Source organism: Pseudopodoces humilis, chromosome 2 (assembly GCF_049639895.1).
Source record: "Pseudopodoces humilis isolate 2021_Gansu_Grassland_sample_001 chromosome 2, ASM4963989v1, whole genome shotgun sequence".
Classification (NCBI taxonomy): Eukaryota; Metazoa; Chordata; class Aves; order Passeriformes; family Paridae; genus Pseudopodoces; species Pseudopodoces humilis.
In genome coordinates this window covers 6808698-6817427 of record NC_142201.1, presented here as the reverse complement: position 1 = coordinate 6817427, position 8730 = coordinate 6808698, and the positions used below count along the sequence as shown (strand labels likewise).

The 8730-nt window shown below is 42.1% G+C and overlaps 1 long non-coding RNA gene across 1 annotated transcript; it reads right to left on the bottom strand.

Annotated features, from left to right (window-relative positions):
• Window positions 1-1178: 1178 nt before the first annotated feature.
• On the bottom strand, window positions 1179-6202 carry LOC148184775 (uncharacterized). Its single transcript, XR_015771989.1, has 2 exons — window positions 6109-6202; window positions 1179-1817 (listed from the first exon to the last, which is right to left on the bottom strand). It is a non-coding gene; the product is annotated as an uncharacterized LOC148184775 (long non-coding RNA).
• Between the last annotated feature and the right edge of the window lie 2528 nt (window positions 6203-8730).

Below are 8730 nucleotides of genomic sequence, written 5' to 3'. Positions count from 1 at the left end.
GTTCAATTCTGTGGCATGGTGAAAGATCACATGTATAATCTGCTCCTTAAGCTTGGGACCTCTAATACGTAGGGCTAAGTGTGTGTTTAGGTATCTGAAAACTTTGTGTTGTCTGTTTATCTGAGTCAGCCCTCTGGATGGTGATAAATAAATTCAAGTACCCTGTGAAAGCATGCCTGGCTCATTTTCAACCACTACGGTAAAAAGACCTTTCTCCAAGGGGGAGATAATGCAGGGGAAATACTAACTGAGGAATCCACCACCAAATTCAGTATATAGCCTGCCCTGGATAATTTCTTTGCTGCTGCTTCTTGCTGCTGAATAACAAGCCTTTAGAGTGGACTTTCAGGTCATGTTGACTGGACATAAACATGAAGAAATTATTACTCCCAAACACATTTCTATGTATTTTTTCTCCTGTCTTCCTAATACACTTATGAGAGAGATACTAAGTGAAAAGTTATCTTTACAATATGACAGGCTGTTGCCAGGAACTCAGCATGAATGATCAAACAATATTACTAATCTGTTTTTAACACAGCATACAGAGGTAAGGAAGAATTGTGTCCTACACAATATAACACAAAATCAGAATAATATTTTCTGATTCAAGTATCAGCATGTGGAAAAGAAAAGAAAAAGTTTGCTCTGAAGTCAGCCATTTAGATGCTTTGGCAGAGAGAAAGTCAGAAGTTCTGCTGTAATAAGGAAAGTAATACGTGGAATAAGGAGATCAAAGCCAGCCTACACTGTAGGATAACCAGCTGTCATTGGCTGGTCTCTCTGTGGTGCATTTATTTAAATGCATATGTATTAAAATAGTAATTGTTCTACATTCCTAAAGCTCTCTCTCTTCTATTTGCATATTGGTCTTGCATAATTTTGAATGGGACTAAATTGCTTCACTAATTTTGACTAATATTTTAAATGAAGCTGCCAAAAAGTTACAACCCTAATTTACCTAATAGATTTGCTTCTATGAACTTTCCTCCAAGCTACTGCCTGTGTAAATATATTAAAAGTTCAAGTGGTATAATTTATCTCAGACCTTCTGTAGTTGGGGTACTGTGCAATGCTTCATGTAGTCAAAAAACAATACAGTGCTAAAATGGCAATACTGGAACAAACTGTTCAGATTCTTTAATTATGTTAAACATGTTAAGACCTTGAAACTAATATCTGCAGCATATCAGTGCTTTAATACTACCAAGTTCTGAATTTGAGAAGGAAGATACACATTTGACAAAAAATGTTTATATACATTCTTACAAGGACCATTTAAGGGACAGGAAACAGTGGGGGCTATTGAGACAGAAAACAGGAAGATGAGTGGTATAAAACATTTGTTCACCAAGAACATTTGGTTTCTCATGAGAATTTCCCCCAGCCCAGCATTAGAATGGTTAAAGTTGAACCCAAACATTTGGCAACTGTGTCCTGCTTGGAAATATTTATAGAAGGCTAATACTTAGCAGGTGGTAAAATTTTCCTACCAAGAATCTCCAAGCATTTTACAAAACGTTAATAATCAGGCTTCATAAAAAATTAACGCACAGCTTTTCCAGATGTGCCTGCTGCTGGAGGCGGGTGGTGTGAAGCTGTGCCTCTGCTTGGTTCTCCCTGTTCCACCCAGAAAAGAACTCCTTGGACAGCTGTCAGAGTATTCAGGGATGTGCAGAGGAGCAAGATGCTGCTTGCTCTGTGCTCACATACCCTGGCTTGTGATGCTCTGATGGAGGCATCGAAGAAACCGCCAGGAATCAGCACTGAGGCAAACAGACCTGGCAAATCCGTGATGTTGTTAAGCACCACCTGCACTGGAGAAAGGAGAGAGATTTGGAAAGGTTAGGAAACTTAACTGAAGGTTACACTGCCAGTAGCTGGCAGAGCCGGAGCAAGAATCCAGTGTTGATTCTGAGTCTTGCACCTGCATCACGGGGCTGGCTTTTATTCCAGGGAGCTACGGCTCAAATAGGAAATGAGAGACACTGCGAAGGTATTAGACAGCTGAACAGATTGTAAGTGCTCTGGACAATCTTGTGATTACAGCCCTTGTGAGCTTTGCTTAACTGCTGGGTAAATAGGATTAAACAATTATGAATAGGTACAAGGCACCTAAGAGGATATAATGTGGTAGGAACAAACACTTTTCTATCAAGGAAAATGCAAGATTTTATACAGAAATGAGTAATAAAAAATTACTTAATTTCTGAAAAATTCTTTGTGGGAACCTGTGAAAAAAGATAGTTGTTGTGGAGGAAGAGAAAGTTGTTATAGAAACACAGAGAGACAGATACAGAAATGTCAGAAGAAGTGGCAGAATGGCCTGAGGCTGAGTACCAGTACTCGGTGATTAATGTAATTTGCAATCTGTAAAAGAATGATCAGTGAGGTGGCAACATTTGCAATACGACAAAATTGTCTGGGATAATTAAAACAAGACAAGAGCAAAGAGCGCTACAGAGATAGCTAAGCTAGGTCACTGAGCATCAGATGAAAATTAATGTGGGTACTGCATTTTGGAAGAATTACCTGAACTGCTGTCAGAGGTCGAAGTTAATGGCAACCAGTGAAAAAAAATTTGAGTGAAAATGTCAGTGCAAACCTAGGAGTGGCATTGAAGAATTTATGGATTCATATGGAAGAAACCAGTGGTGTGTTTATTTAGAACCTGTTAATTCTAGTTATCACATGAAAGGAATGAGTGGCCTAAGCATTTAGAAGCAACTGGGAGGAATGACATGGAAAAATTTCCATATAAAGGATTTTCATATTAGGATTATCTAGATGAGAAGTGAATATGTAGCTGTAGAGGGCACATTAAAAAAGTTAAGGGAAGATATTTCATGTTCTTATATTTTTAATTGCGATACAAGAGCAAAAAGATGTTCAAACAATCCAAACATCAAACAAAAAAAGATAAAACTTATATTTAACTGAAGACAGAATGGATAATAGGTAGCAATGGATGCAATACTGTACTATACTTCTGAGTCTGGGAGTAGAACCAGATGGAGGAATGTAAAATGTCCTCAATTAGAACATACTACACAATGCATAGAACTGAAGGGAAAGGATAGTAAAAACAAGCCTTAAAATAAGGAAATGGAGTGGATAGTTCATCTTTGCATTAAGAAACTGGACTTTGTCTCCCTCATCTGAAGCACCAGGGACTGTCAACAGCTGCTGACATGATCTTAGATGAGCTGCTGTCATTGAGTCTACCCATTGGGAAGTCAAAGGTGCTAATTAGAAGAATCAGTATGAACAATAGAAAAAACAGCAGTTTGTGCCACTTTCATATTTGGGATGGTCAGATGCTTCATTCTTTTTAATCAGGGAGTTTATTTGCACAGGGGGTATATAAAATTGACCATAATAATTAGTTTAGGCAGTATGCTTATACTTAGATTCAGGTATTTCTGTTTATAAGGAATGCTTTTATAGTTATTTTCAGTCTCAGTCAGCAGGAGACAGTCAGTGTATAGGCACAGAGCAGTTCCTTTACCAGCATTGAGGAGCACATGACCTATATAGCCCTGCCATCTGCCCATCTCTTACGCCAAGGTAAATCTGCCTCACTAAACTACTTCACAAAAGAAAGGAAATGCAGCTAAGGCAAATTTATTAATAACCAGAAATCCTCAACTGTCCTATAAGCATCAGAACAAGGATCAGAACAAAGTGGTTTTGCTGTTGCAGCATGACCACTTCTGTAGCTATCTGAGCAAACCAGAGGTCAGAAATATTTCCATTTAAAATAAACAATCATTTGCAGAGTAGTGAGTTATCCCACAGAGCCATGAAGACTCCTGTCTCCATCTTTGTTTTCTTCCAGTCTGTTTTAGTGACTGGGTTTTCCATCCTGCAGAGAACAACAGAATGTGCCTGAGGTGTGTCCCAGCTCATTATCCTCTCCTTTTCTACTGCTGAGTTTTTGTCTTTTCCATTTCCCTAATAGCTTGGACATCCACAATGTAAGAAGTCTCATGAGCTGTGTCCAGTCAATTGATCTTAAATTTTGATGGGCTCAATGCAATGTGAAATAAAGGCCATAAATCTCCTGGAAGACAGCTTTCACTTTCTGATATAATCGGAATAGAGGCAAAAATTAAGCAGCACAGATGTGATTCTTTAGCATATATTCCCTTCAGAAAGTAGGGATTCCCATGTCATGGGTGCTGTCCAGCCAGAATACATTACTAAAGGGACCTGTGTGGTGACCTGAGTCCTTTTGGTCACATAAAACTCAGCAGCACCTCAGGTTAGGGGCAGAAGTGACTGCCCTGGCTGCCAAGCTGTGAACGCCCATTTGCCTGGGGCTGCCTCTAGCTGAGTTAACTGGGTGTAGATAACCAAGAGTTCCCCCACCCAGGTGTTACAGGAACCTTTCCCCCCACCCTGCTCTTACTTAAACACCTTATTAAAAGTAGTCACCTTGCCCCCATGAAATAATTATATTTCAGCAGAACCTTGAAGAGTTTACATTTTTCTCATAATGATGGTTTGTTTTTAAAACATAGCTCAGTTAGCACTTAAAGAGTTGCATTTAAGTAGCTTGCTGTAGCTCTTCAGTCCACATCTATATCCTTTTTTTCTTTTTTTTTTCATTTCTCCTGAAAAACAACTGGTTCCTATCTTCTACTGTATTATCCAGTACGTAGGGACTTCTGCTGAGGATGTGCCACTGTTAGAGCTCCAGGAGCACTCAGCTGACAGCTGCACCATGGCAGCTGAGCTGGGACCCCTTTGCTCCCCTGCCAGAGCTGATCATCCTCCACTGCTGTGCTCCAGAGGCAGTGGAGTTTGCTCAGACTCCACCAGGGTGAAGGAAGGAGATGCTAAGCAGAGGAGAAGACATGGGCATGTGTCTGCTCAGGCATTTGCTGCTCTATAGTGTGAAGTGCACTCTATCTCTGCCAAAACACCAGTTAGTATTTCCACAGCATTCCTGAAGCCATAAAAGTGTCATGCCACACCTCCTCAGGTGTTAAAGCTTATTTAGAAATACCTTCATCCCCTATATCATGTCTCTTGCTCTAGAGACCTGAAATTGACTGGACATAAGCTGGTAAATTCTTATTTTGGGATGTTCACAGCTGAGCTCCTTAAATATGAAGGGATTCTGCTTTGAGAGCTTGGTCTCCTGTTATGGAAACAAGGCTTATAGTTATACCTAGCCTTTTCTTAGTTCTGTACTTAAAACCATTTCTTACAGTTCTTCAGAGTTAATTTCAGGTTTTTAATACTCCTAAGCTCTCTGTGGTCCAAAAATGCATAGCTTTATTCTTTAGTTTTACCTATAAATAAAAACATTTTTCTCTTAATCCTGGTGTCTGTGATACTCTGTCTGTATCAATCCTGATCAAAGGTACACCTTTGAACTTTGGAACATTTTCTAGAGAATATTCCCATATTTGTCTGTGTGCCTCATTCTGATTTTTACCTAATTTCTTACATTTTTATCATACCTCCCTACAATCCCTTCTCTCTCTGCTCATTTTATCCCACAGCCTGCATGAATCTCACTCTGCCAGTGTCTGTCTTGTCACACTTCACTCCCACTGCCAGGACCTTCTCTTTAATGGACAGTTCAGGTTCCCAGAATTTCCTAATTTCCCTCTGAGCAATCTTTTCGGAGAAATACCGCCCCTTTTAACTCAGCCATTACCACCTACCAACAGTAAGGCTTTGGGGATTCTTTTTTAAGCTCTACCTTTGTTGCATTTAAACTCCATTGGTTTTAATAGCCCAGCCATTAAAAAGTCAGAGAGTGAAAGCTGTAAGAATAACACACAGAATCTTACCTTGGCTATTAAGGGAGAGTGGTTTCTAAACACGAGAAATAATGTCAGTGAGACACTGCCTGGGGCCCTGGAAACACTCCAGCCCACAGTGCAGGAGTTTTTTCAGGGTGGCAGCGGGGTGTGTGCCATTACATCCCTACCCGTGCTTCGGCTTAGATCGCAGCTGCCTGGCAGTGCCAGGGCCAAATGGCACAAGCAAGAGGTCAGAGCCCAACATAATTAGTCAGTCCCCTGATGTCAGGGTGTAGTAAAGGCCTTTCAGCCTCTCTAGGGCCACATGTGCTGTTCAGTTCACTCTTACCTCTCCCTTTGCCTGTCCCCTCTGCTCACAGGAGAGTTTCTCATGGTGCCACAAAGGCTTTTTTATGACGGAGTGATTAGAAGATGAGTCTCACCTGCTCTGATTAGATCTGGTTCAGCAAGGTTAAAGCAGCTGCTTTAAAGATTGTCTGGCAGACCGGGAAAGGATCTCCTGTTTGTCTGTCTGGGCTGGCTTCAGACAATCCCCTCCCAGAAATCCAGCTGGTTTGATAAGAATTCCCAAGAGAGAGGCCCTGCGTTCCCTGTTTCTGGCTGCCTTAGCCTTCATTCAGCCTGACCCTTGTCATCCAAGCCAAGGGATGTTACCAACTTGCTGAGCACTCAAGAAACCCCTGGCCAGAAGTGCTGTTAGGACTTTTGTTAGACAAAGTTGTAAAATGGGGTTAAAATGCGGGCTCCAGACAGCCTGCCTGTTGTTCCTGTGTCAGATGTGCTGTTTTGTGAGGCACCAGCTCAGTCAATGTATCCTGCAAGTGAAGATTGAGCTTCTCTATAGCTTGTGAATCACCAGGAGCAGCGTTTCTGAGCTGAGGACATAGTTAATGACCTTCAGTGAGATTCTTGCAGTCCAATGATTGTTAAGGACACCCCAGTTTAGGCTGCCAGGAGTCTGCACAGTACTCCAAAAGAAAAATGTAGTAAAGACTAATATTTATCTATAAGTATTTGGTAACTCAGTCTATAAAGGAAGCAGACAAATTCTACTGAGAATTGAAACTTCTAAAATAATTTTCTTCCATAACTATATTGCAGGTTATTTTATTGGGAGATGCTGTTTACACAGAATTAAAAGTATGTAATTTCAAATTTCATACCAGGCTATTTAATTTCATAATGGGCAAAGAAAAAAAATTGAAATATACATAGAATAAGTTGTTTCTATCAATGTGAAATGGCAAAATACTAAACCCAATAGTCCCCTAAATAAACAGCCATGGATGAAACCCTGTGCTTAAAAGTCAATTGCTTTTTGATGAGGCTGGAAAAAATGTTGTTTTTTCCTCCAGCCCAAGTTCTGTCAAAAAGATATTCAAATATACATGCTGGCTGGCTGTTCGGGAGGAAGATTGCTACAAGCCTTGCTTATCTGGGTATTTGTGATGTATGCAGCATGACATCATCTCAAAATGTATTGCTGGCAGTAATGGAACTTTGTAGAAGGTATTGAAGTTCCTGTTTATATTGTTTAAATTTTTCTGATTTATCCACTCTGCTTGGGGATTCTTTTGTCTAGCAGCCTTGGTGGTGTTTTATGTATCTGCTATCATTGGAGATATAATGGTGAGCATCGCTAATGGGCAGAGTGAGGCGAGTGCCAGTAGTATTTACAGTATATTTACACTATTGGACAACTTGCAGGTTATCTATTCACTGTTAACCTGCCTAATATCCAAGTGCTAAATCAGAAGAGGGCAGTAAAGGAGAATTACATGGGAGATGTAACAATGGGGAAAATATTATTCCCTAAGGAAAAATACTCAAACCTGTATGCCTGGCTTCATCCAGACTACGACTGTTTATTCTTCCCAGGACTTGAAATTAAAATAGAATACTTTAACCTCACAATTCTCATCCCAGAAAGAAGAAGTGGGTTTACAGCAAATAGAAGCTGGTAGCTACACAGAGAAAGAGGTGTGGAGGAAGAAAGGTGCATCAGATATAATAGCTTGTTAATTCAGGGATGGGTAGAAGTGAGTCTCCTGGGACTAAGGGTGGTAGGGTTTAAACCAGGGCGAGGAGATGTGCATCCATGGACACCAGTCACTGTGTGAGTGCTTTTTGCCAAACATCTTCTGCCTTCCAGGATAATGAGTTAACAGTGCTGTGTTTCATGGCATTACTTTGAGATGCCATTGTTAACTTGGCTGGGCACTGTGTTGGGTTTGCATGGCCTGGTTTTGGAAGCAGGGGGACTACAGGGGTGGTTTCTGTGAGAAGGTGCTGGAAGCCTCCCCCATGTCCAGCAGAGCCAATCCCTGATGGCTCCAGGATGGAGCCGCTGCTGGCCAGGGCTGGGCCAGTCAGAAAAGGCAGTAACACCTCTGGGATAACAAATTCAAGAAGGAAAACAAGTTCCAGTGCAGATGTAATTGCAGGCAGAGAAGAGCAGGGTGAGAACATGAGAGGAGCAGCCCTGCAGACACCAAGGCCAGAGCAGAGGGAGCGGCAGGAGCTGCTCCAGGGGCTGGAGCTGAGGTTCCCCTGCAGCCCCTGGTGAGACCGGGGTGAGGCAGCTGTGCCCTGCAGCCCCTGGAGGGCACAGGGATGCAGAGATCCACCTGCAGCCCGTGGAGGGGACCCAAAATGGAGCAGGGGGATGCTGAGAGGAGGCTGTGAACCCATGGGAGACCTGTGCTGGAGCAGGGTCCTGGCTGGGAGCTGCAGAGCTGTGCAGAGAGGAGCCCACCCTGGAGCAGGTTTCCTGGCAGCACTTGTGACCCTGTGGGGGACCCAGGCTGGAGCAGGCTGTGCCTGAGGGACTGACCCTGTGGAAGAGTGACCCACAGTGATGCAATTTATGGGGAACTGTTTTCTGTGGGATGGACTCATGCTGGAGAAGTTCATGGAAACAATCTCCCATGGGAGGGATCCCCCACTGGAG